Here is a 25,910-nt window from a genome sequence, read left to right as displayed (position 1 = left end):
TGTGGGAGTTCTCTCCAGGAGTGGACGAATGTGGGAGTTCTCCCTGGGATCGTGGTGGCACAGTGGTTAGCACCACTGCCTCACAGCACCAGGGACCCAGGATCGATTGGGTCACCGTCTGTGCGGAGTTTGCACATTCTCCCCATGTCTGCGTGGGTTTCCTCCGGGTGTGCCGGTTTCCTCTTACAGTCCAAAGCTGTGCAGGTTGGGTGGATTGGCCATGCTAAATTGTCCCTTAGTGTCCAAAGACGTGCAAGTTAGGTGGCCGGTAAATATGTGGGGTTACAGTGATGGGGCGGGGAAGGGGGCCTGGTTAAGATACTCTGTCAGAGGGTTGGTGCAGAGGACACAATGGCTTCTTTAGCGCAGTTGGGGTTCTATGATCTACACACAGGTACACAGCCAGGCTGGAAGGGAGGAAATGGTTCAAATAGAATGCTTAATTTCACCTACTGTGTTGGAATGGTTTAAATTCTTGAATCCATGCAACCTCCTGGAGAGGCCCAGGCCCTGGGCACGACAGAGAGATGTTAAAAGCCTGCACGGGAGCAAAGTAGGGGACCTCAAGGTGGCAAATTCTGTTTTGTCTCTTCGATGAGCTCGATTCCTGCTTTGGCCTGCAGGTCAGTGGGAAATCAGAGCTGCAAAACACAAAACGGGGTCAGAGCAAAGAGAAAACAAGACAGGAACTGTCCTCCTGAGCTGGCCCAAGGGTCGCCGGACGATGCTGCTTCCTGCAGGGAATGCTGGGAGTGTGCTCCCTACAGCGCAGAAGGAGGCCATTCGACCCATCAAGCCTGCACAGACAACTATCCTACCCAGGCTCTATCCCCATAACACCACACGTTAACCCTGCTAATCCCCCTGATGTTAAGGGCGAGTTAGCATGGCCAATCCACCTCACCTTAGCTTATGAAGATAGGTTGAATAGACTGGGTCTGTACTCATTAGAGTTTAGAAGGCTGAGCTTGGGGGGGGGGGGGGGGGGGGGGGGGGAATCTTATAGAGACTTACAAGATAATGAAGGGGATGGATAGGGTAGAGGTAGAGAGATTCTTCCCGCTTAGGAAGGAAATCAGGACTAGAGGGCACAGCCTCAAAATAAGGGAGGGACAATTTAGAACGGAGTTGAGGAGGAACTTCTTCACTCAAAGGGTGGTGAATCTCTGGAATACTCCGCCCATTGAAGTGGTGGAGGCTGCCTCGCTGAATATATTTAAGTCACGGGTAGATAGATTTCTGATAGACAAGGGAATTAAGGGTTACGGGGAGAAAGTGGGAAAGTGGAACTGATCCACTTCAGATCAGCCATGATCTTATTGAATGGCGGGGCAGGCTCGAGGGGCTGGATGGCCTACTCCTGCTCCTATTTCTTATGTTCTTAACCTGCACATCTTTGGACACTAAGGGACAATTAAGCATGGCCAATCCACCTAATCTGCACTAATCTTTGGACATTAAGGGGCAGTTTAGCCAATTTAGTCTGTCACCTGTAGCTTGAGGGCACCACTCCACATCAAACATGGCTGATCACGGATCTCTCCCACTTTTACCGCCAACCACTGGCGCGTTTGGAAGGATTTGACAGGCTGAGGTTCTGTTTTGGCTATGTCATGAATGCCCCTTCCATGACCATCGAGTCCAAGAACAAAGAACAACACAGCAGGGGAAACAGGCCCTTCGGCCCAACGAGCCCGCGCTGCCATTGTGAGTCCCCTCTTCCACCCGTGACCCTTGTCTATGCTTGTGGCACTCCACATTGGAAACCAGACTGAGGGGAGACTAATTTAGGGACAATTTGTTACACCCATTAGCCTAAGGGCACATCTTTGGGGTGTGGGAGGAAACCGGAGCACCTGGAGAAAACCCACGCAAGCACGGGGAGAATGCGCAAACCCTCACAGACACCGGCCCAAATCCACGTATCTGCACAGCAAACAGGGATAGTCCTGGGTCGGGATTTGAACCTGGAGCTTTTGGCTCAGAGACGGGGACATTAACCCCACTGCACCACAGGACGATAATGGTGAGAGCCAACCGAACAGTGACATATCTTCTTTGGCATCGAACACTGCCTGGTAATCCTTTAGTCTTCGGGACATTCTTTTTGTGATGTGAAAGGTGCAACCCTCGGTGTAAGCTGTTGCTGTGTAAATGCCAATGTTAATCTTGGTCATGCTAAACTGTCAAAACAAGGTGAAATCAGAGAGAGTTTTGGCCTTTAGCCAAAGGCAGCGTTGTGGAGCTTCTGAACAACCTTTCTGCTACATTCTGTTGTTTATTAACTCAGGAAGTGGCTTCAGTAAATACGCGATCGAGGCTTTAAATTTATTTACGATTTCAACTCACGTCTCGAGAATTGCACAAAGACTTAGCACTTCAAGTCTCTAATGTTTTTTGCCTGTGTTGTGCATGTCTGGAGGGAGGTCATCCATGCTCTATTTACACATTTTTATGCATTAAGATACGACATCCCTCTCCAAATAGAAAGAAATACGCTGCTTTACACACCAATGGATCTTTAGTCTCGGCACCATGAGGTTTGGAACACCTCATGACTGCATCACGGTGGCACAGTGGGTTAGCGCTGCTGCCTCTCAGCGCCAGGGACCCGGGTTCAATTCAGCCTTGGGTGACAGCCAGTGCGCAGGTTCTCCCCTGTATCTGCGTGGGTTTCCTCCAGGTGCTCCCGGTTTCCTCCTGCACTCCAAAGATATGCAGGTTAGGTGGATTGGCTATGCTAAATTATCCTTAGTGCCCAAAGATGTGTAGGTTAGGTGGATTGGCCATGCTAACTTGCCCCTTAGTGTCCAAAGATGTACAGAGTAGGTGGATTGGCCATGCTAAATTGCCCCTTACATTACTTACAGTGCAGAAGGAGGCCATACAGCACATCGAGCCTCCACCGACAGCAATCCCAGCCAGGTCCTATCCCCAGAACCCCACATATTTACCCTATTACTCCCTCTGACACTAAGGGGCAATTTAGCATGGCCAAACCACCTGACCTGCACATCTTTGGGGTGTGGGAGGAAACTGGATGTGGGAAAGCAAAACCACATTTTTTTTTGTCAATGTCGCGCTCCAGTCTCACCCCAGCTCCTCTGACCAATGGTGTGGCTAAGGGGAGGACACGGGATCTGAGAGTGCTTCCAGCGGGCACGGAGGGACTGGGCGGGCAGGGACCATGCCACTCATTGTCAGGTTTGCTTTGTGTTGGGTCTAACTCTTTCTCCTTCATTTCTGGGGCTGACTGAATTGGTCATATCTCTGAAACACTCTCTACTTTGTGGACACCCAGTTCAGCAATTATTTTTTATTCATTCCTGGGACATGGGCATCGCTGGCTGGGCCAGCATTTATTGCCCATCCCTAGTTGCCCGAGGGCAGTTGGGAGTCAACCACATTGCTGTGGCTCTGGAGTCACATGTAGACCAGACCGGGTAAGGACGGCAGATTTCCTCCCTTGAAGGAACACCGGTGAACCAGATGGCTTTTCCAACAATGATTTCATGGTCATCAGTAGATTCTTAATTCCAGGTTTTTTTTATTGAGTTTACATTCCACCATCTGCTGTGGGGGGATTCGAACCCGGTTCTCCAGAATGTTAAGGTTTATTTATTCGTCACAAGTAGGCTTACATTAACACTGCAATGAAGTTACTGTGAAAATCCCCTAGTTGCCACACTTGGCGCCTGCTCGGGTACACTGAGGGAGAATTCGGTATGGCCAATCCACCTAACCAGCACATCTTTGGACTGTGGGAGGAAACCCACGCAGACACGGGGAGAATGTGCAGACTTCGCACAGACAGTGACCCAAGCTGGGAATCGAACTCGGCTCCCTGGTGCTGTGAGGCAGCCGGGCTAACCAAGGTAGTGCTGAGTCTGGTTAGGTGCATTGGCCAGGATGGCAGATTTTTTTTTCTCTGCAAGGGTGAACCAGATGGATTTTTACAACACTCGATGGTCAGGGAGACCAGCTTTTAACTCAAGATTTGTGGATTGAATTGAAATTCCACCGTGGTGGGACTTGAACCATCGTTCCCCAGTGCATTAGTCAGGGTTCCTGGATTAATAGTCCAGTGACCATTACTACTGTGCCATCATTGTGGTAGTGAACACCACACCCCAGCAGTAGAGGTTTCTCCTGAGTTGTCTGCTGGGTTTACTAGAAGCAATGACATAATCATAGGGCAGGATTTTCTAGCCGCATTCGCCCCAAGACCGGAAAGTCCGTCCCGAGGACAACAGATTTTTCCATGGTCCGCCTCTCTGTCCGCTATGATTAGAGGGCGGGATGGGAAAACTCCTACCATGGGCTCTAGTTTTGAGCTCAACCACATGTGAAAACATCTTCTCGATGATGTTAGGGAGCAGATCAAAAACCCAAAGGTTTATTAGGAAGTTAGACTAGACCCGAACTTTTTTTGATTTTGACCTTAGTGTGAGGATAAGGTGTTTAACTCCAGGTGTGATTCTATTGACACACTAGGAAGCTTTTATCAAAGCAAACTTTATTTCACAATACTGTTCAACTGTAACAAATGAATTAGCTCAACTTTTAGCTTAATAGGTGCAAATCTTAACAGCTAACCTATCTCTATTAGTTCCAATTTAAGCAATATTCCTCACAGCGTTAAACTCCTCTTCAAAATCAGTTAGCAAACAAAACGGGCTTACGTGCTTTACTTGTTAATAGTCTGAGAGTGGGATTTTACGGCCTCGCTTGCCCCAAAACCGTAAAACACTACCTGAGATCAACACACCTTTCCCGCTCTGATTTCCATGGTGGACAGGGCAGTAAAATTTTGGCCTTAGAGTTAGACACCGCTGGAGAGAGAGAGAGAGAGAGAGAGAGAGAGAGAGAGAGAGAGAGATGTCTGTTTTCTGATAGCTGCCAAGCAGCTGTCTCTACAGAGAGAGGGGAAGATATCTCTTGCTCCTTCTAGACCCTGTCTGCTTTTCCTCTGTAAACTTAACTCCTCCCTTAAGCACATGGCTCTGTCTCTTGTCAATCAACATAATCGAAACCCTATTCTGAAATCCTGGATCGGGGCCGGGGGGGGGGGGGGGGTGGTGGTGGTGGTGGGGGGGGGGCAGCGGTGGTGGTGTGTGGGGAGAAACCAAAAATAAACAGAAAAATGCATTCAATCAGATTAAAACAAACGCTGCATTGGCCAACGTCAATTAGTAGCCTGCATTCTCGGCCTGTGAGCTACCTGCTGCAGACAATTGGGCACCCAGCCAACAGGGCTGAATTTTAAACATACCCCTTCTAAGAAACATGACAAACATTCCCAAAAAAAGAGAAAAATATTTGCTTACGCACCTCTGTGACATCCAAGGCCAGGTTACAACAAGGAAGCAATGAGGGCAATGAGCCTGAACTGAAATCCTTTCATCTTTTGCTGATACTGTAGAAACACAAAAAATAGGGTAAAGCTGATGACCCTTCCTTACATTTAATCCATCCAATGGGGTGGATAAGGAGAGGACACTTCATGCCCTGGAATCATTTAACCCATCCAGAGCCCTCGTCTGATCCCATAGCAAGTTTGTCGGCTCATTGGTTACGTGGAGTGGCTGCTGCTTTCACACCAGCTCAACCTGTCCATCTTTCAACCATTACGTAGCCTTACCTCTCCCTATCTCTGGAACCTTCTCCAGTATTTCAGCCTTCCTCCCAACCCTCCCATCTCTGTGCAGTCTGGTGGTCGCTGTGAGACCTGTTGCCTTTACTCAAACAAACATCTTCTAACATTACAGCTCAGTCACTAGTACAGTGGAACGCAGCCTAAAATTGAAGCTTTTAAGTTTATTTATTTGTGTCACAAGTGGGCTTACGTTAACATGGCAATGAAGTTACTGCGACAACCCCCCCGGTTGCCACACTCCAGCACCCATTCTGGCACACTGAGGGAGAATTTAGCACGGCCAATCCACCCTAACCAGCACGTCTTTCGGATTGTGGGAGGAAACCAGAGCACCCGGAGGAAACCCACGCAGACACGGGGGAGAACGTGCAGACTCTACACAGGCAGTGACTCAAGCTGGGAATCGAACCCGGCTCCCTGGCGCTGCGAGGCAGCGGTGCTAACCACAAGTGCCACCATTTCGTCTGGCCTCTTTAAGGGGCAATCTTTTGAAAGCGTCACCTGACCTGAACTGACCAACCAGGGACCAACTTCACAGAGTCCCTACAGTTCAGAAAGAGGCCATTTGGCCCATCGAGTCTGCACTGACCACAATCCAACCCATTCCCTATCCTAGTATCCCGACATAGTTATGCGCTAATCCCTCTAACCCACGCATCTCAGGACAGCAAGGGGCAATTTTAGCATGGTTAATCAACCTAACCCGCACGTCTTTGGATTGTGGGAGGAAACCCAGGCAGACATGAGGAGAATGTGCAAACTCCACAGAGACAGCGTCCCGAGCCGGGAATCGAACCCAGGTCCCCGGAGCTGTGAAGCAGCAGTGCTAACCACTGTGCTACCGTGCTGCCTGGCCTTGTCGCAGCGGTTTGACTCTGGACTTGCCTGAGCTTGTCCCAGCAGTTTGATCCTGGAATCACCCCTGACTGCTTTGAGTCTGCATCACCTTTTAAATAGCTCTTGTTTGTTAATAAATAAGGCACGTTCATTCTAAAGAGGTGGAGCCTAGTTGCAACAGCTGGCAAAAATAGACTGGCCATTGGCTTTTATTCCAACCACGAACAGAAAACTGAACCTTGGTTTCGTGCATTGAGTAAACACAACACAAGGTACCATCACAGTTGGGCTCGCACCTGATAAGTTTCACACTGTTCTTAGTTTTTGACTCTGATCTGTGTCTGACTACATCAGAACCTCAACTGAAGCCAAATTCACATTTGGCCATTTCACCCAGGGTCTCATCCCGCTTTTCCATTCATACAAAACTAGAAGCAGGTCCTTCAAGCCTGCTCTGCCATTCACTTCTATCATTGCTGATCATCAAATTCAATATCCTGATCCCCCCACCTTCCCCCCCATATCCCTCGATCCCTTTAGCCCCAAGAGTTTTATCGAATTTCTTCTTGGAATCGCGCAACGCTTTGGGCTCAACTACTTCCCGTGGGAGTGAATTCACCACCCTCTAGGGGAAAAGGTTCTCCTCACCTCAGTCCTAAAAGACTTACCTCTTGTCCTCAAATTCTGACCCCTCGTTCTGGACTCCCCCACCATCGGCAACATGCTTTCTGAACCTACCCTGTCCAAACCTGTTAGAATGTTATAAGTTTCTATGAGATCCTCTCTCTTCTAAACTCCAGTGAATATAATCCTGACCGACTTAGTCTCTCCTCATATGACACACCTGCCATCCCAGGAATCAGCCTGGTAAACCCTCACTCTCCTCCCTCTTTAGCAAGGACATTCTTCCTCAGATAAGGACACCAAAACTGCCCACAATATTCCAGGTGTGGCCTCACCAACGCCCTATACAATTGCAGCAAAACATCCCTATCCCCATGCTCTAATCCGCTTGCTATGAAGGCCAACATACCATTTGCCTTCTTTACTGCCTGCTGTACCTGCGCGCTAACTTTCAGTGACTGATGCACGAGGACTCCAAGGTCTCGTTGAGTATCCACCTCCCTCAATTTTAACCCATTCAAGTAATAATCAATCTTCCTATTATTGCTACCAAAGTGGATAACCTCACATTTATCCACATTATACTGCATCTGCCATGCAGATGGCCACACACTCAGCCTGTTCTAATCACGCTGATGCATCTCAGTATCCTCCCCTCAGCTCACCCTCCCATCCAACTTTGTATCATCTGCAAATTTGGAGATAATACATTCAGTTCCTCCTTCCAAATCATTAATATATAATGTGAACAGTTGGGGTCCTGGCACAGATCCCTGCGGAACACCACTAGGCACTGACTGCCAATCGGAAAAAGACCCATTTATGCCAACTCCTTGCTTCTTATCTGCTAACCAGCTTTCTATCCATCTCAAGACATTACCTGCAATCCCATGTGCTTTAACTTTACGTTGAAGTCTGTTCTGCGTGACCTTGTCCAAAGCTATCTGAAAGTCTAAATAAACCACACACGCCAGTTCTCCTTTGCCATTTTACGTTAACGCTCAAAGAATTCCAATAAATGCGTCAAGCATGATTTCCCTCTTGTGAACCCATGCTGACTTTGTCTGATTACACCATTCCCTCCCAAATGCTGATGATAGACTTCCCCAGTACCAACGTTAAGCTCACTGCTCTATAGTTCCCTGTTTTCTCTTTACCTCCCTTTTTGAATGGCATTAGTTACCCTCCAATCTGTAGGAACTATTTCAGTGTCCAAAGCGTTTTGGAAAATAACCACTTAGCTGTGACTGTAACACTACATTCTGCACCTTCTCCTTTCCTTCTTCCCTGTGTATTCTATGAATGGTATGCTCTGTAGCCTGCAAGAAACAATACTCTTCACTCTATCCCAATACATGTGACACTAACAAATCGAATCAACCCTACCATACATACACTGATGGTCAGGACAGATCGAAACTGGTCCCATTCCTCTGGCTATTTAAGGGTTTATAAGACCCTTGTCAGACCCCACTTGGAGTACTGTGTGCAGTACCGGTCGCCTCACTACAGGAAGGATGTGGAAGCTATTGAGAGGGTGCAGAGGAGATTTACGAGGATGTTGCCTGGATTGGGAGGCATGCCTTATGAAGATAGATTGAGGGAGCTAGGTCTCTTCTCCCTGGAGAGACGGAGGTTGAGAGGCTACCTGATAGAGGTTTATAAAATGTTGAGAGGAATAGATAGGGTGGATTCTCGGAGGCTGTTTCCCAGAGCTGAAATGGTCGCTACGGGAGGACACAGGTTTAAGGTGCTGGGGAGCAAGTACAGAGGAGATGTCAGGGGTAAGTTTTTCACTCAGAGGGTGGTGAGTGAGTGGAATCGGCTGCCATCGATGGTGGAGGCGAACTCGCTGGGGTCTTTTAAAAGACTTCTGGATGAGTATATGGGATTTAATGGGATTGAGAGTTACAGATAGTTCTATGGCTTGGTAGGTATGGATGTGATCGGCGCAACTTGTGGGCCGAAGGGCCTGTTTGTGCTGTAGCGTTCCATGTTCTATATCGACTGGCGTTTGTCATCAATTATTTAGTCGCTGAGGGAACCTCCCATCAAATTTCTTCTCTTCCCACATCACAGCCAAAAATAAGGGGTGCGACTTTCCAGCTACGTGACCCCCATCCCCCTGTAACCATCCCCCCCCAACCATAAAATCTCCAACCCAAGATCAAAGGGACTTCCTATGGTGTGCTGAGTTTCCTGTCCCGCCCGCTACGATACCTGCAGCGGAGGCGGGGGGAGGGGGAATGTGTGTGGGATGGGAAATTTACGGCCAAGGGGCGGAATTTTCTGGCCACCCCCCCAAAATGAGGTCAATGGGACCTTCACACGGTCTACTGCCCCTGGGCGGGACAGGGAAGTTTCCTGCCAAGAATGTAGCCTTGAGGGTGCTGTCATTTCCCAGCACGTCCCTGAGTGGGGGCGGGGGGGAGGGGGAGCCCCAGAACTGAAACACGGTCCCGTTGACTTTGCTTCGATCATGCAGTCATTTGGCGACAAGCCATTCTCTGTTGCTGTTTGTTTACAAAAAGAAAACAAAAAGAAAGAAAGCAAAAGCCAACCCCCGACCTCCGTTATCTACCAATCAAGCGCCCACATCTCTTCGCAAAGGCTCGGCCGAGTGAAACTTGTCAGCGCGATAGCGTCTTGTGGGCGACGGGACAAGAGCAACAAAATGGAGGTTTCAGTCAGTATCTTGTGCACAGTTAACAAAAATAACCATGCAGTCGTGTGGAGGGTAAGCGGTTGAGGTTCTCGAATATTTCTGATACGAAGGGAGAGAGAGAGAGAGGCCATTTTAAGCTGTAGTGAAGCCTGCAATTTGACCATTACCTCTCGGTAACCCCTTCAAACTCTTCAAATCAATCTTATTTGCAAAAAGCAACAGAAACCGATGTGGGAATTTCCTGCATTTCGACATGTTTTGTTTCACAAGTACAGCAAATTTAGTGAGGGGACACGGTGTCTATAATAAACAACTAAGGAAATCTCTGGTCCAAATATAACCTCAATAATTGCTTTGCGCTAATGTCTTAGAGAAGGGGGAGGCCCTGGTATAGGGGTAATTACACTGAGGCCCAGGCCAATCGAAATTAGAAGTGGAAGTAGGCCATTTGGCCCTTCGGGCCTGCTGTCCCATTCATTTTGATCATTACTCAGAGAGTGGTTAGGGTGCGGAATACACTGCCTGCTGTGGTAGTCGAGTCGGACACTTGAGGAACTTTCAAGCGGTTACTGGATAGGCACTTGGAGCACACGGGAATGATAGGGAGTGGGATAGCTTGATCTTGGGTTTGGACATAGCTCGGCACAACATCGAGGGCCGAAGGGCCTGTACTGTTCTATGTTCTGTGGTTGATCATCGAATTCAATATCCTGACTCCCCCCACCCCCCTTCCTTCCTTATCCCTTGATCACTTTAGCCCCAAGAACTATTTCTAATTTCTTCTTGAAATCACACAACGTTTTGGCCTCAACTACTTTCTGTGGGAGTGAATTCCACACATTCACCATCCTCTGGGTGACAAAATTTCTCCTCACCTCAATTTACCCCTTGTCCTCAAACTATGACCCCTACTTCTGGACTTCTCCCACCATCAGGAACATTCTTTCTGAATCTATCCTCTCTAACCCCGTCAGAATTTTATAAGTTTCTATAAGATCCCCTCTCACTCTTCTAAACTCCAGTGAATATAATCCCAACGAACAAGTTTGTAGTATCACTTATAGAACCAACTCCACTTTCTAGAGGATTTGGCCAATAAATTTAGTCATAGAGGAAGTAGGCCAAGGCTTTGCTCTGAATTGGAAAAAGTTTGAAGTTTATTTATTAGTGTCACAAGTCGGCTTACATTAACACTGCAATGAAGTAACTGTGAAAATCCCTTAGTCGCTACACTCCAGCGCCTGTTCGGGTACAGTGAGGGAGAACTCAGCATGGCCAATGCACCCTAACCAGCACGTCTCTCTGTCAGTGGGAGGAAACCAGAGCACCCGGAGGAAACCCATGCAGACACGGGGACAATGTGCAAACTGCAAGCAGACAGTGACCGAAGCCAGGAATCTAGCCCAGGCCTCTGGTGCTGCGAGGTATCAGTGCCGCCCCGAACAATGTACCTGAACAGTGTGGCAACTGGAGGATTTTCACAGTAACTTCATCGCAGTGTTAATGTAAGTCTAATTGCGACACTACTGTCCAAAAAAAAGTTTAAACTTTATCGTGGGAGAAAGGTGAGAAAGTGGAACTCTCTACTGCATGGAATAGCTGAGGCAAATAGCGAAGGTAGACTGAAGAGAGAGTTAGATAATCAGGTAATCACAGGAGGGAGTAAGGAATAGACAGAGATACTGATAGGCTGGGTTGGGAGGGGACCCGTGTGTGGAGCATAAGTGCCAGCACGGATGGGCCGAAAGGTTTCCTTTCAGGTTTACAGTATGGAAACAGGCCCTTCGGCCCAACTTGTCCATGCCGCCCTTGTTTTTTCAATCCCAATTGCCCACCTCTATACCCATGCAACGCTTTCTGAAAGGCAAAATTGTAATAGTATTTTGTGCTGTTCTATTGTCTGTGTAATTCTGTGCAACACCCCCTTCCCCACCCCCCCCTCTAGCCTGTGAGGTCTAAACCCACATCTTAAACAATCTGATGGCTTCAACTTTGGATTGTTTATATCGATTGCAGATAAGGGGGAGGCCACGTGTCTGAATATAGCATTCACCGGTGGCCGTGGAAGTCTTCACAAGCGCAAAGATAGCACAATGACTTATATAGAAAGTATGCCTGATCAAAGTCAGAACAGAGACAACTCGTGATATCCCGAGTATGCAAAACATGATAATAAAAGAAAGACAGACTTGGGACTATATATCACCTTTCCTGACCTTGGGACGTCCCAAAGTCTTTCAGAATCATTTTTAATTTCTAATTTTTGTTTCAATGGTTTGCGGCTGGTGGGGAGGGGCTAGTATTTATTGGCCACCCCTCATTACCCCAGAGAAGGCACAACCCAGTGGCTTATTGGGGCCAGTTCAGAGGGTTTTTATCCTGATGGTCCCTGGATAGGGTGCAGGCCGTTTAAAACTGAGATCCCGAGAAACATCACGGGATCCCTGCAGTGCAGAAGGAGGCCACTCGGCCCATCGATCTGCGCCGACCACAATCCCACCCAGGCCCTATCTCCACAACTCCATTTATTTATCCTAGCTTGTCCCTCTGACACTAAGAGGCGATTTAGCATGGCCAATCCACCTAACCAAACTTCTTAGAATCGTAGAATTCCTGCAGTGCACAAGGAGGCCGTTCGGCCCATTGTGTCTGCACCGACCACAATCCCACCCAGACCCTATCTCCATAACCCCATGTATTTATCCGAGCTCGTTCCCCCTGACACAAAGGGGTGATTTAGCATGGCCAACCCACCCAACCGAACTTCTTAGAATCATAGAACCCATACAGTGCAGAAGAGGGCCATTCGACCCATCGAGTCTGCACTGACTCTCTGCCAGAGTATTTTACCCTCTTCCCCCCCCCACCCCAAACCACCCCCTCCGCACCGCTCTATCCCCATAACCTCACACATCAACAACATTCTTCACCGCAGATGGTGAGCTTGTGGAATCCTTTGCCACTTGACGTCAAGTTATTAAAAGTCATTTAAGAAGAAGATGGACAGATTTCTGGACACTAAGAATGTCAAGGGGAAAGTGCAGGAGTAAGGCATCGAGATAGAGGAACAGCCAAGATCATAATGAATGGTGGAACAGGTTCAAAGGGCTGAACGCCCTCCTGCTGCTCCTATTTTCCAAATATTTTCTGTGTTTGTTGCATTTTGAATGAGTTCCCAGTTGTTGTCCCCAGTACCGGTCTATAGTTCATCATGAGATGGCAACAGGAGCAATCTATTCAGCCCCTCCAGTCTGTCGTACTAACCCATTTGTATTTAACGTGCCCTTTTTCCTTTCACTAAAACAATTCCTCCCACATTCCCAAACTTCTTGCTGTCCTAATTTTGTATCTATTCACTTTTGTACACAAGGTAACACAAATCCAATTTTGCCCAAACATTTTGTACCTTTTAACCATTTTTTTGATCATCTCCTCACTCTACCCGGTCTTTCCAAAGAAGGGACGCACGGGAATTAAGAGACCCACGGCCAGCACGGTGGCATAGTGGTTAGCACCGCTGCCTCAACGCCAGGGACCCGGGATCAATTCCTGGCTTGGGTCGTTGTATATGTGGAGTCTGCACGTTCTCCCCGTGTCTGCGTGGGTTTCCTCCGGGTACCCCGATTTCCTCCCACAGCCCGAAAGAGGTGCTGGTCAGGTGGATTGGCCGTGCTAAATTGTCCCCTTAGCGTCAGGAGGGCTAGCTAGGGTAAATGCATGGGGATAGGGCCTGGGTAGGTTTGTGGTTGGTGCAGACTTGATGGGCCAAATGGCCACCTTCTGCAATTCTTTGAACCAATCTTTGCTCACACAAGGGCAGCATGGTTGGACAGCAGATAGCACTGCCGCTTCACAGGGACAGGGACCCGGGTTCAATTCCCGGTTTGGGTCACTGCCTGCGTGGAGTCTGCACGTTCTCCCCGTGTCTGCGTGGGTTTCCTCCGGGTACTCTGGTGTCTCCCCACGGTCTCAAAGACGTGCTGATTAGTTGCTAAATTCTTCGTCAGTGTACCCGAACAAGCACCAGAGTGTGGCGACGAGGGGACTCTCACAGTAACCTCATTGCGGTGTTAATGCAAGCTGACTTCTGACACAAGTAAACTCTGCTCCCTGACAATCTTGTTACTTTTTTTAAATTGTAGCATGACGATGGTCTCACTGACCTATCCATTGGAAACCACAAGGTCTTTGATCTGCGTCCAGTGCACGGAACATTCAGACCAGAGCAGAACCGAATGGTTACTTTTAAGTTTGTGGAAATAGACTTTAAAATAGATTTCAGTCAGGACTTCTTTTATTTCAAGATTTTAAATATTTGTGCTATTCTGCCAGGTAGCTATTTGTATTCCCTGGGAATTAGGATGTTGAAGGACAATTTGGAATAAGTTTTCCAGATATTGGGCGGGATTTTACAGCCTCGCTTGAGCGAGACTGGAAATTCCCTCCCTAAGTCAAAGGATATTTCCATTGTCAAACCTCTAAGGGGCAATTTAGCATGGCCAATCCACCTAACCTACACATCTTTGGACGCCAAGGGGCAATTTAGCATGGCCAATCCACCTAACCTACACATCTTTGGACGCTAAGGGGCAATTTAGCATGGCCAATCCACTTAATCTGCACATTTTTGGATTGTGGGAGGAAATCCACACAGACACAGGGAGAACATGCAGACTCTGCACTGACAGTCAGCTAAGGCTGGTATTGAACTCAGGTCCCTTGTGCTGTGAGGCATCTGCGCTAACCACTGTGACACCATGCCACCTATGGCTCAGTTGGAAAGTCCCCTGTGTGATCTTTCAAGGACGGCTGATCACCAAATGTACAAATGGTTCACTAAGTAAGTAACTATTTAGAGAGTGATATAAAGGCTGCCATATTTCCTCAATTCCAGGAAAACTTGCACTCAGCCCCAGGGTTCTATGAGGATGTGTCGAGGGCGGTGGATAGAGGAGAGCTGGTGGATGTGGTCTTTCTGGATTTTCAGAAGGCGTTTGACAAAGTACCTCATAAGAGGTTATTGCAGAAGGTCAGGGGACTTGGAGTTGGGGGTAGGGTGTTAGCGTGGATAGAGGATTGGTTGTCAAATAGGAGGCAGAGAGTGGGGGTCAACGGGTGCGATTCGGATTGGCGGATGGTGACTAGTGGAGTGCCCCAGGGGTCGGTGCTGGGGCCTCAGCTTTTTACCATTTATATAGATGATCTGGAGGAGGGAACCGAGTGTAGGGTGTCGAAATTTGCGGATGACACCAAGATTGGGGGAACGGCAAATTGTGCGGAGGGTGTGGAGAGTCTGCAGAAGGATCTAGATAAGCTGGGTGAATGGGCCAGGAAATGGCAAATGGAATTTAATGTTGGCAAGTGTGAGGTGGTCCACTTTGGTCGGAAGAATGGTAGGAAGGACTATTACTTACGTGGCGAAAAACTGCAGCAGGCGACGGTGCAGAGGGACCTCGGGGTCCTTGTGCATGAGTCACAAAAACCCAGCTTGCAGGTGCAGCAGATGGTCAGGAAGGCGAATGGGATGCTGGCCTTCATAGCGAAGGGGATTGAATATAAAAGTAGGGAGGTCTTGCTGCAGCTGTATAGGGCATTGGTGAGGGCGCAGCTGGAGTACTGTGTGCAGTTTTGGGCGCCGCACCTGCGCAAAGATATTTTGGCCTTGGAGGGAGTGCAGAAGAGGTTTACTAGGCTGATACCAGAGTTGAGAGGGTTGAGCTATGAGGAGAGGCTGAATAAACTAGGCTTGTACTCGTTGGAGTTTAGAAGAATGAGGGGAGATCTCATTGAGACGTATAAGATGATGAATGGGGTGGATAGGATAGAGGTGGAGAGACTCTTCCCGCTCAAAAAAGACAGTAGGACTAGGGGGCACAGCCTCAAGATAAAGGGGGGGCGTTTTAGAACGGAGTTGAGGAGGAACTTCTTCACTCAAAGGGTGGTGAATCTCTGGAATTCTCTGCCCGTTGAAGTGGTGGAGGCTGCCTCGCTAAATATTTTTAAGAAGCGGGTTGATGGGTTCTTGATAAGAGAGGGGATTAAGGGTTATGGGGAGAGGGCGGGAAAGTGGAACTGAGCCACGACAGATCAGCCATGATCTTATTGAATGGTGGGGCAGGCTCGAAGGGCTAGATGGCCTACTCCTGCTCCTATTTCTTATGTTCTTATGATTCATGCGGGGACGGGGAGGGGGACAAGGTGGGGAGGGGCGGAGGGACGGGGACAAGGGGGGGAGGGGACAAGGTGGGAGGGGCGGAGGGACAGGGAGGGGGGGGGAACGAGGGGGGTGGGGGTGGGGGAGGGGGAGGGGGAGGGGGAGGGGGGGGACAAGGGGGTGAAGAGAGAGAAAGAGGGAGAGTGAGGGGTTCCAACTGAACTGTTGCTGAAAGGGCAGTTGGTTTACAGGCAAGCTTCTTCCAATCAACTTATTATTTCCTGTTTTTTTTAAACCATTGAGTTACCACAAAGCCACAAAATAGTCAGCTCACCCCATTGAAAAGATTTTGCGTTGAGCATTCTATCTGCCTCCGAAATATTTAACCCTTCTGAATCTCCAGAGGAGTCGAAATATCTCATCACAAAACGCAAGAACAGCTCCGGTTTAGCAATACTCCCGATCCACAAATACCCCAATTTTAATATTCTCACTCTTGTTTCCAAATCCCAACCAGGCCTTACCTCTTTAGCTGTGTCATCTCTGTCAGCCCCACAACACCCTCAGATCACTGGGCTCCTCACATCCCGGCCTCGTGACCGTTCCCGGTTTTAACCGTTTTCTCGTTGTTGACTGGATTATTCTGGAATCGCCGAGACTGCGTGGTGTATCCAAGATGGCGGGCGGATCCACCGGAAGCCGTTTCTGCTGGAGATTGCAGTGGCGGGAGGCGAGCCTGTGGGAGGCGAGGGTGCTTGGGGAATTGGCAAGACTCTCACAAACTCGGTAAGGCCATTTGAACTTTCCTCACTTCCTTTTCCCTCTTCTCCATCTTCTCTCTTTTACCCTCACTGGTACTTCTAAAACTAGGCCTATCAGTCCACTATTCCCTGCCTTTAAAGTATTCAATACTTCTGATTTCTCTCGAGTCTTTAATCCCTTATAAAAACAAATGAGTGCGGAATTCCAACACACCCCTTTTTTTCTGTAGCAGGAATGTTGGAGTTGTGAATGTTTTAGGCAAGTCTTAACTTCTTGTGAAGGGTAGGTCAAAACTAGAGCTTGCCAGCTGTCAAGTTATTTAAATAGTCAGCCATTTAAAAATTGAGAAAGACTGCCTGCCTGTGTCTGTGAGAGTGGAAAAGTATCTATCACAGCAGCTTCAATAGCTGTTTGTTGATATAAGCCCAAGGGCTATCGATCAATATTTGATATGTGACTGCCTATCACAACCAAATATTATTGCAGTGGGGTTTGGGGGTTTAGGCTGTAAGTTTACATTTGATTGACAGAGGTTATTAAAAGATTAGCTGTCTTCAGTGTGGGGTCATGAACACAAATGCATGTTTTTGTGAACACGGATGCATTGGAACACGGATGCTGAGTTCCTCCCAAGAATTTTTGGTTTCCATTTCAGATCATCAGCATCCACAGCTTTTTATTTTAGCTTTTATGGCCAAATGGATGGCATGGTGGCACAGTGGTTGGCACTGCTGCCTCACAATGCCAGGGACCTGGGTTCGATTCCAGTCTCAGGTTATTGTCTGTTTAGGGTTTGCGCATTCTCCCTGTGTCTGTGTGGGTTTCCTCTGGGACTTCTGGTTTCCTCCCACACTCCAAAAATTAGGGGAATTGGCCATGTTAAATTGCCCCTTAGTATCCAAAGATGTGCGGATTAGGTGGATTGGCCATGTTAAATTGCCCCTAGTGCCCAAAGATGTGTGGGCTGGAAGGATTTGTGGGGTAAATACTGGGGCTATCCAGGATGGGGGGGGTGGGCCTGGGAAAGATGCTCTGTCAGAGAGTCTGTTGATGGGCCAAATGGCCTCCTTCTGCACTGTAGGATTCCGTGACTTTATTCAAAGGGAAAACATTTCTCCTCAGTTCCCTTTCCAGATCTTTGGTTAGCCGACTTTTCTGTTCTCTATTTCCCTCCCTTAGGTGAGTGGGTGTGGCTGGCCAGGCCAGAATTTACCACCCAGCCCTGAGGAAGAGTTGCCTTCCTGAACCTTCGCAGCAGCTGTGGTGTAGGTACATCCACTGTGCTGTTAGGGGTCAGAGGTGAAGTTCTGCATGTTGGCTTTTGTTGAAAAATGTACAAAATGGAATCAATAACCACGGCTTGAACAGAAGTAATTCCCTCATGTGTGAAAGAGAGGGAACTCAAGGAGTCTAAATGCACTAAGCAGATAAATCATCATCGTAGAACAGAATCATAGAATCCCTACAGTGCAGAAGGAGGCCATTTGGCCCATTGAGTCTGCACTGACTCTCAGACCCTACCCCGTAACCTCACTTATTTGCTCCGCCAACCTACGCATTTTGGGGTATTTTATCATGGTCAATCCACCTAACTTGGAGTGTGGGAGGAAACCAGAGCGCCCGGAGGAAACCCACGCAGACACGGGGAGAACATACAAACTTTGCACAGACACTCAATGCCAGGATTGAACCTGGTCCCTGGCGCTGTGAGGCAGTAGTGCTAACCAGTATTGGCCTATTTGTATATGCATGTATGGAACATGTGTGTGTGTGTGTACCAGTGTGTGTGCATGTATGTGTGTGTCTGCGCGTGTGTGTGTGTGCATGCATGTCTGTGCGTACGTGTGTGTATGCAAATGCGTGAATATGAGTGCCCCAATGTGTGTATTTGTGTGTGTGTGCTATGTCTGCGTGTGTCTGTCTGTGTGTCGTGTGTGTATGTGCAAATGTATGCATGTATGTATTTGAGTGTGTGAGTGTATATGCATCTGGGCAATAATTAATGCCAATATTTGACAGTTTGCAAGTTTATTGGGTTCCAGCTGGAAGTTATACTATTATGAAAATTAACAATACTCTTTCTCTCGAATCATTGCTCTGTAAGTTACATCAACTCAGGACAATCAACAAGCGATCCGCTTAATAACAGACAGAGTGCGTTCTCCTCTGAGGATCAACCCACACCCCTGAAAGATTGCGACTGGATTGCAGACATTAGAACAAAGTGAAATACAGAGAGAGAGAGAAGGAATAAATGTGTAGTCACCTTCTAATATCTGGCAGCTGGTTCCAAAAGCGCTGACTCCTCTGAGGCGATGAGATAGAGTAGATCTGATATGAGTCACTAGGTACTGGAGTTTGACATGACGAGATGATCTAACGGTCCGACATGATGTCAGGTGCACACACACACACACACACACACACACACAGGATCTCATTGCGTGGTGTGTCTGAGGTCGCTAGTTTTGTGGCTTCTTGTTTTCTCACACTGATACATAGCTGGGGGCGGTTGGTCAAAGAGGAGATGGAAATAAAGGTAGAATAAGAGTACCTGTGTCCTCAGCAGCGGAGAGGTTCACTTCACCCTTTTTCGGGGAAAGGGGCAGCAGACACATCCTCCCATCTTGTCCTGAAGCTGGGTGGACCCCAGAACCGTCGCAAACGCTGGTTCGGAACTCATCAACAGGAAATGGAGAGCGAGCAAGTTTCCCCTCACCGCGGCTGCCCCTGATTGCAGCTTTCGCCATAAGCGTTGGCCTAATTGACAAGGCCCACAGTTAAATACTGGCCCAGTTGGCAAGACCCATAGGTAATTGAAGGCCTAGCTGACAAGGCCCATAGGTAAATGTAGGCCTGGTTGGCGAGGCCCATAGGTAAATGTAGGCCTGGTTGGCGAGGCCCATAGGTAAATGAAGGCCTGGTTGTCAAGGCCCATAGATAAATGGAGGCCTAATTGGTCAAAGCCCACAAGTAGATGAAGGCCTAGCTGTCCAACAAAGCTGGGATCCTGCAGTCCTTGTCTCTCTGGTGAAGGCAGTGGAAGAGATTCTTTATTCTGATCTTTCTCATTGGCTCCGCCCCCCCACCCCAACACAGCATCCTGGTGCCAGTTGAAGTGTTAGATTCAGGATGAATCATGAATGATACACTGAGCTTGTAGGCAAATCTAATTTCCTAACCTGCCAATCTGAAAGAGGCTTCAATTGGTTTGCACTTTCCGACTGGTTAACCAGAAGTCCCAGTACACCGCTCGAATCGCTCGACACTCCCACCCTGGCGAATGCCACCAAGACTTGCATTTAGACAGCATCCTCAGAGACCAGGAGCACCCGCAAAGTGCCTCGCAGCCATGGCAAGTGGAGAGCCCCCCCCCCCCACCGATGGAGGGGCCAAGGCTGCCATGAGCTTAGGAGTCGAATGTCCTTGACAAAACTGAGCGTCAGCGCGATGGGAACATTAGGAGCAGAAGGAGGCCATTCAGCCCTTCGAGCCTGCTGCGCCAGTCAACCCAGATCAAAGCTGAATAAGTGGCTTAGTGTGCTGCCTGACAGGCTGGGTGGCTGCAGGGTGGTGGGGGGGTTGGGGGAGGGATGGGGGGGTTTGGGGGGTGGAAGCAGATTCTGAAGTGGGCAATTTCGCAGGGGGATGTGTCCAGGGAAAGAGCAAGGAAATGAGATCATTCTATCAAAAGCTAGTGCCCACACAATGGGCCGAATGGCTTCCTTTTGTGATTCTATAAACCGGGAGTGAGGTCCCTCCTGACCTCTGTTGTCTGAGAGCAAAATATCAGAATAAAGGTCAGTGCTGTCTGAGAGCAAAATAGCAGAATAAAGGTCAGCGCTTTCTGAGAACAAAATGGCAGTGTCAACAATAACAATGATTAATACAGGAGGATTTCACCCTTTGACATTCAATGGCGTTACCATCACTGAAGTCCCCACTCTGAACATTGTTGGGGTTACCATTGACGAGAAACTCAACTGGACCCACCACATAAACACTGGCTACAAGAGCAGGTCAGAGGCTAGGAATACTGCGGAGAGTAACTCACCTCCTGACTCCCCAAAGCCTGTCCACCATCCACAAGGCACAAGTCAGGAGTGTGATGGAAGACTCTCCACTTGCCTGGATGGGGGCAGCTCCAACAGCACTCAAGAAGCTCAACACCATCCAGGACGAAGCAGCTCCGCTTGATTGGCACCCCATCCACGAACATTCACTCCCTCCACCACCAACACTCAGTAGCAGCCGTGTGTACCATCTACAAAATGCACTGCAGCAATTCACCAAAGACCCTTAGACAGCATGACCAGTTCCATCTAGAAGGAGAAGGTCAGCAGACACATGGGAACACCACCCCCTGCAAGTTCCCCTCCAAGCCACTCACCATCCTGGAATATATCGGCTTTTCCTTCGCAGTCGCAGGGTCAAATCCTGGAATTCCCTCCCTAACGGCATTGTGGGTCAACCCACAGCACGCGGATTGCAGCGATTCAAGAAGGCAGCTCACCCACCACCTTCTCAAGGGGCAACTAGGGATGGGCAATAAATGCTGGTCCAGCCAGCGACGCCCATGTCCCACGAATGAATAAAAAAAAATTTACCCGTGTTTAAACAAATTATATTTCATAGTGAGTTTTGCTGTATTAGCTGGAGCAAACTTGGTTATACTGATGACCGAGGCAGTATTTGAGAGAGAGGGCTGGTTGGTGACTGCGCCATTAACCGAAGGTGGCATCAGAGAAGGTGAAAATAGATTTGAAAGTGGGCACCAAGTGTGGCTCAAAGTCTAAACTTTGAGGAAGAGATAGGTAGTCCAGATAAGAATGCAGGTTTTGATTAGATTTGATTTATTACTGTCACATGTATTAACATACAGTGAAAAGTATTGTTTCTTGTGCACTATACAGACAGAGTATACCATTCATAGAGAAGGAAAGAACATCAGAAATAGGAGCAGGAGTAGGCCATCTAGCCCTTCGAGCCTGCCCCGCCACTCAATAAGATCATGGCTGATCTGAAGTGGACCAATTCCACTTTCCCGCTTTCTCCCCATAACCCTTAATTCCCCTGTCTATCAGAAACCTATCTACCCGTGACTTAAATATATTCAGCGAGGTAGCCTCCACCACTTCAACGGGCAGAGAATTCCAGAGTTCACCACCCTTTGAGTGAAGAAGTTCCATCTCAACTCTGTTCTAAACTGCTCCCCCCCTCGCTTATTTTGAGATTGTGCCTTCTAGTTCTGGTTTCCTTTCTAAGTGGAAAGAATCTCTCTACCACTACCCTATCTAGCCCTTCATTATCTTATACGTCTCTATAAGATCCCCCCTCAGCCTTCTAAACTCCAAAGAGTACAGGCCCAGTCTATTCAATCTCTCCTCATTAGCTAACCCCCTCATCTCCGGTATCAGCTTGGTGAACATTCTCTGCACTCCCTCCAAGGCCAATATATCCTTTTGCAAATAAGGGGACCAAAACTGCACACAGTACTCCAGTTGCAGCCTCACAGTGCCCTGTACAGTTGCAGCAAGACCTCCCTGCTTTTATATTCTATCCCCCTCGCGATAAAGTCCATTTGCCTTCTTGATCACCTGCTGCACCTGCAGACTGAGTTTTTGCGACTTGTGCACAAGGACCCCCAGGTCCCTCTGCACCGTAGCATGCTGCAACTTTTCACCCTTTAAATAATAATCCCTCCTACTATTATTTCTACCAAAGTGGATAACCTCACATTTGCTAACGTTATACTCCATCTGCCAGGTCCTCACCCACTCACTCAGCCTATCCAGATCTCTGGAAACGAGAGAGTGCAGAAGGTAGTGTTCCAGTCATAGCTGGGGTGTAGACAAAGATCAACTGAGTGCGAGATAGATCCATTCAAAAAGTCTGATGGCAGCAGGGAAGGAGCCGTTTTTGAGCCAGTTGGTACGTGACCTCAGACTTTTGTATCTTTTTCCCAAAGGAAGAAGGTGGAAGAGAGAATGTCCGCGGTGCATGGGGCCCTTAATTATGCTGGCTGCTTTGCCGAGGCAGCGGGGAGCGTTGACCGAGTTAATGGATGGGAGGCTGGTTTGCGCGATGGATTGGGCTACATTCATGACCTTTTGTAGTTCCTTGCGGTCTTGGGCAGAGCAGGAGCCCACACCAAGCTGTGATACAACCAGAAAGAATGCTTTCTACGGTGCACCTGTAAAAGTTGAGTTTATAAGGTTGGTTAGAATTCCGTTACAAGCAGAGTTTGGGAAAGGAAGAGACAGGCGAAGAAGAAATTCCGAAAATGAATTGGAAAGATATAGGTTGGAGGGGGACGGGGTGTCAGAACGTATAAACCGGACTCATTTCATGAAAAGGAAGTAAGAGAGAGATTTGATGATGAGGCAACTTAAACTCTGGTTTTGATTCAGCGAGGAACATTCACTGAGGGACGAAATTCTGTTAAGGACGGAGCTGGAATGTACTTCTACCCTTTGAGAAAATGGATAAGGCATTACAATAGCCATTGCGTAGAGTGCTTATTGAGAAGAGCGTTATGAGAGTACGCATCACTTTCAGATCTACAGATAAATGATCACGATACTGAGCTGTGCTTCTCGTGAATGAGCTAGTTCCAGACATTTCTTCAGTGAATTCTGTCTAGTCAGCCCTTGTGGGTTTCCTCTGGGTGCTCCTGTATCCTCTCATGCTCGAAAGGTACACGGGTTAGGTGAATTGGCCATGCTAAATTAGCCCCTTTGTGTCAGGGGACTGGCAAGGGGTAAATACATGGGGTTACGGGGACAGGACCTGGGTGGGATTGTTGCCAGCACGGACTCGATAGGCCGAATGGCCTCCTTCTGCACTATAGGGATTCCATAAAATCTAAAGAGGAGGCAGAATCAGAGCTTTGTGGAGTGCGCGGAAGAAAGAGAAATGGTATTTCATAGAAGAGTCATAGAAATCCTATGGTGCAGAAGGAGGCTATTCAGCCCATTGATCCTGACAATCCTACCCTATCCCCATAATTCCACATATTTACCCAATTTAGCAATTTAGCATGGCCAATCCACCTAACCAGCTGTCTTGTGGACTGTGGGAGGAAACCCACGCCGACATGGGGAGAATGTGCAGACTCCGCACAGACAGTGAACTGAGGCTGGAACTGAACCCAGGTTCTTGGCGCAGTGAGGCAGCAGTTCTAACCACTGTGCCACCCTGCTGCTGTGACAGATGTCGTAAGCCTTTGAATCCTGAATCGGAGGGAAGACAATGACCGACTGGTATTGCCATGAATGGGGTGGCACCGTAGCACAGTGGGTTAGCACAGCTGCTTCACAGCTCCAGGGTCCTGGATTCGATTCCCGGCTCGGGTCACTGTCTGTGTGGAGTTTGCACATTCTCCTTGTGTCTGTGTGGGTTTCCTCCCACAGTCCGAAAGACGTGCTGTTTAGGGTGCATTGGCCGTGCTAAATTTCCCCTGGGTGTACCCGAACAGGTGCCGGAGTGTGGCGAATAGGGGATTTTCACATTAACTTCATTGCAGTGTTAAGCTCAGCCTACTTGTGACACTAATAAATAAAGTTAAAACTTTAACTTAAAACTCGTGGGTAGTGGTGTCCCGAGGTATCTGCTGCCCTGGTTCTTCTAGATGGAAGTGGTTGTGGGTTTGGAAGGTGCTGTCTAAGGAGTCTTTGTCAATTCCCAGGCACGCATCTTGTAGATGGTACACACGGCTGCTACTGAGCACCGGTGGTGGAGGGAGTGGATGTTTGTGGATTGGGTTCCGATCAAGCGGGGTTGCTTTGTCCCGGATGGTGTGGAGCTTCTTGAGTGTTGTTGGAGCTGCCCCCATCCAGGCAAGTGGGGAGTATTCCATCACACTCCTGACTTGTGTCTTGTAGATGGGGGGCAGGCTCTGGGGAGTCAGGAGCTGAGTTATTCACCAGAGTATTTCCTAGCCTCTAACCTGCTCTTGTAGCCACAGTGTTTATGTGGCTGGGTTCAGTTCAGTTTCTGGTCAATGATAATCCCACGGATGTTGACAGTGGGCAGATTTCAGCGCTGGTAATCATAGCATCGCTAAAAGGAGGCCATTTGGCCCATCGAGTCCATACCGGCCACAATCCCACCCAGGCCCTCTTCCCCTAACCCCACATACCTACCCTGCTAATCCCCCTGACACTAAGGGGCAATTTAGCATGGCCAATCCACCTAACCTGCACATCTTTGGATTGTGGGAGGAAACCGGAGGAAACCCACGCAGGCACGGGGAGAATGTGCAAACTGCGCACTGACAGTGGCCCAAGACCAGATTTGAAGCCTGGTCTGTGCTGCTACGAGGCAGCAGTGCCAACCACTGTGCCATCTTGCTGCCCTAATGTCATTGAATATGAAGGGGAAATGGTTAGATATTCTGTTGTTGGAGATAGTCATTGCCTGATAATTGTGTGGCGTGACTGTTACTTGCCTCTTGTCAGCCCGAGCCTGGATTTAAAACAAAAATCCATCCATGGGACACGGGCGTCGCTGGCTGGCCAACATTTATTGCCCATCCCTAGTTGCCCTTCAACTAATCGGCTTGCTGGGCCATTTCGTAGGGTGGCTGAGAGTCAACCACATTGCTGTGGCTCTGAAGTCACAAGTAGGCCAGACCGGGTAAGGACGGCAGATTTCCTTCCCTAAAGGAACATTAGTGAACCAGATGGGTCTTTCCGACAATGGACTGGTGGTGTTGAGATGGCGGCGAAGGCTCGCTGGGCTGAAGGGCCTGTTTCCCGGGCTGTTTTTGTTCTTTGTTTCATAGAACATAGAAAAACTACAGCACAAACAGGCCCTTTGGCCCACAAGTTGCACCGATGATATCCATACCTACTAGGCTTACCTATAATCCACAATTCTATTAAGTCCCATGGTCATCAGTAGATTCTTAATTCCAAATTTTTAAAATTGAATTCAAATTCTACCTTCTGTCATAACTGACGGTGGGGTGTCCAATTCAGGGCTTGGTCTGGGTGTTTAAAGTAGTTACACTGATGTTAGAAGTTCTTTTACTCCTTCAAATTCTTTAAGACTACAATGAGGCAGCACGGTGGCACAGTGGTTAGCACTGCTTCTTCACAGCACCAGAGACCCGGGTTCAATTCCCAGCTTGAGTCATTGTCTAGGTGGAGTTTGCACATTCTCCCCATATCTGCGTGGGTTTCCTCTGGGTGCTCCAGTTTCCTCCCATA

The 25,910-nt window shown here is 48.4% G+C and overlaps 1 long non-coding RNA gene across 1 annotated transcript; it reads right to left on the bottom strand.

Moving 5' to 3' along the window:
• Positions 1–459: 459 nt before the first annotated feature.
• Positions 460–16,684, bottom strand: LOC145361796 (uncharacterized). Its single transcript, XR_013889866.1, has 3 exons — positions 16,461–16,684; positions 5,332–5,416; positions 460–641 (listed from the first exon to the last, which is right to left on the bottom strand). It is a non-coding gene; the product is annotated as an uncharacterized LOC145361796 (long non-coding RNA).
• Positions 16,685–25,910: the final 9,226 nt, after the last annotated feature.

This window comes from Carcharhinus amblyrhynchos, chromosome 35 (genome assembly GCF_965287045.1).
Source record: "Carcharhinus amblyrhynchos chromosome 35, sCarAmb.v2.hapA, whole genome shotgun sequence".
Lineage (NCBI taxonomy): Eukaryota > Metazoa > Chordata > Chondrichthyes > Carcharhiniformes > Carcharhinidae > Carcharhinus > Carcharhinus amblyrhynchos.
The sequence above is the reverse complement of the archived record's forward strand: the minus strand, read 5'-3'. Positions and strand labels throughout refer to the sequence as shown.